This window comes from Cebus imitator, unplaced genomic scaffold (assembly GCF_001604975.1).
Source record: "Cebus imitator isolate Cc_AM_T3 unplaced genomic scaffold, Cebus_imitator-1.0 Scaffold172, whole genome shotgun sequence".
NCBI classification, from domain to species: domain Eukaryota; kingdom Metazoa; phylum Chordata; class Mammalia; order Primates; family Cebidae; genus Cebus; species Cebus imitator.
The window spans coordinates 1,800,864-1,803,101 of NW_016107487.1; the positions used below are offsets into that span (position 1 = coordinate 1,800,864).

The 2,238-nt window shown below is 49.9% G+C and overlaps 1 pseudogene; it reads right to left on the minus strand.

Annotated features, from left to right (window-relative positions):
• Nucleotides 1–941: 941 nt before the first annotated feature.
• LOC108315520 lies at nucleotides 942–1,780 on the minus strand (annotated as a pseudogene).
• Nucleotides 1,781–2,238: the final 458 nt, after the last annotated feature.

Sequence of the window (2,238 nt, forward strand, 5' to 3'; positions counted from 1 at the left end):
CTTCTTCTTTTTTTTTTTTTGAGACAGAGTCTTGCTCTGTCGCCAGGCTGGAGTGCAGTGGCATGATCTCGGCTCACTGCAAGCTCCGCCTCCTGGCTCAATCAATTCTCTTGCCTCAGCCTCTCGTAGCGGGGACTACAGACGCGTGCCACCATGCCCAGCTAATTTTTATATTTTAGTAGAGACGGGGTTTCACTATGTTTGCCAGGATGGTCTTGATCTCTTGACCTCGTGAGCCACCCGCCTTGGCCTCCCAAAGTGCTTGGATTACAGGTGTGACCCACCGCGCCCAGCCCTTTTTTATTTCTTTGATACAGGGTCTCACTCTGTTGCCCAGGCAGAGTACAGTGGCACAATTGCAGCCTTGACATCTAGGGCCCAAGCAATCCTCACACCTCACAATCGCCCAAGTAGCTGGGACCACAGGTATGCACCATCACATCTGGCTAATTAAAAAATTGTATTTGTAGAGCTTGAAATCCTGGGCTCAAGTGGTCCTCCTGCCTTGGCCTTCCAAAGTGCTAAGACTGCAGGCGTGAGCCACCGTGCCCAGCCCACTTGTACTTCTTACTGATTCATGGCCATCTTTTTCATTCTCTTCTAGGCTGGGGTTGGGAAAGAGGCTGCTTGAATTGCACAGACCCATGATCAATGACGTTTGATCATGTTTGCATGATTGAACATTTTCAGGGTTTAGTGAGGACCAAGGTGGTCAAATAAAGGATAGCTTTTACTGAAAGTCACTTTGTGATGCCACTTCTTAGTGGGTCTGTTCCTTGTGAACTATAATATATGTATCTTCTGGATTAGTCTTGAAAAGAACAGATATACAGATTATAGAAATCCACAGAGAAGTAGGCATTTTTCAAGTAAATGTTACTTGATTCTAATTTTCTTTTTTTTCAGGGTTAATTCACTTTATTTTTCTTGTATTAAAAACTCTATGTTGTAGCCACAGCTGGAGCCTGGGTCCTCTGCACAGAGTCTCTGGTGTGGGTTTGGCGGTCAGTGAATTCCTGATAGGGAGACTTGGTGAATACAGTCTCCCTCCAGAGGTCAGGGTCAGATAGCTATAGGTCTTAGAGATGGCCTCAAAGGTGGCCTTGGCGAAGTTACCCAGGATGGCAGTGTAGCCCCTGGCTGAGGTATAGCAGTCATCGATACCAACCATCACTAGCAGCTTCTTGGGCACAGATGCCGAGATGATGCCAGTGCCCCTGGGCACGGGGATGAGGCGCACCAGCACAGAGCCACAGTGGCCCGTCACCTTGCAAAGGATGGTATGGGGCTTGCCTATATTGTTCCCCCAGTAGCCTCTGCACACGGGGACAAAGGAGAGCTTGGCCAGGATGATGGTTCCGCGGATGGTGGTGGTCACTTAACACCCAGACCCACATGGCCATTGTAGTCCCCAGTGGCAACAAACGCCTTGAACCTGGTGCGCTGGCCAGTGTGGGTCTGCTTCTGCACCTGCATAAGCTTCAAAACCTTGTCCTTGAGAGAGGCCCCAGGAAAAAGTCAATGATCTCAGATTCCTTGACGGGCAGGGAAAAGAAACAGATTTCCTCCAGGGACTTGATCTTCATGCCCTTGACCAGGTGGCCCAGCTTAGTGACGGGCATCCACTCCTTATCCTCGCCTGGCTCCGTTCACAGCCTCAACCTGGGCCCTGGATGCCACTGCCGAAACCTCGTCGGAAGCCACCGAGGTTCCCTGTCCCACCTCCCCCAGGGCCTCCACCCCCGCCCTCCCCCCTTGCTGCACCGGCGCCATCTGCCATTTGATGTTTTCTCAGAGAAGGATTCTAATTTTCTAATAAGACTTTGTTGTCGTTCTGTTTTACGATCTCTTCAAACTAAGAGTCCACTGCATCTGGCTGGGGATTCATTTCTTATCTTAAAAAAATTCTTTAAATTCTTAGAATGGCCTTGAGTTCTAAACTGCTTTCTCTGAGCTATTCCCCAGGAAAAGTAAAAGCAACTTCCCATTGGCTTCTCCTTCTACCACTGGAATAGATACGAAGGAAGAGAAGGTGTTTCTCCACCCGCATCACCCCCCAAAGGACTTCCTGCCTCCCAAGGAGCAACTGGTCTCCTCTGGGGAGGGAAGGCAGACCGGGATTTTGAGATCAGGAAGAATATTCGGTCATCCCAGCCTCGTTGTTTCTCCCCTGTCTTTCCCTGCTCCCTGACACTTGATCGAGCTGAGCTAGTTCTCACCAGGGCAGGTAAGTGAGTG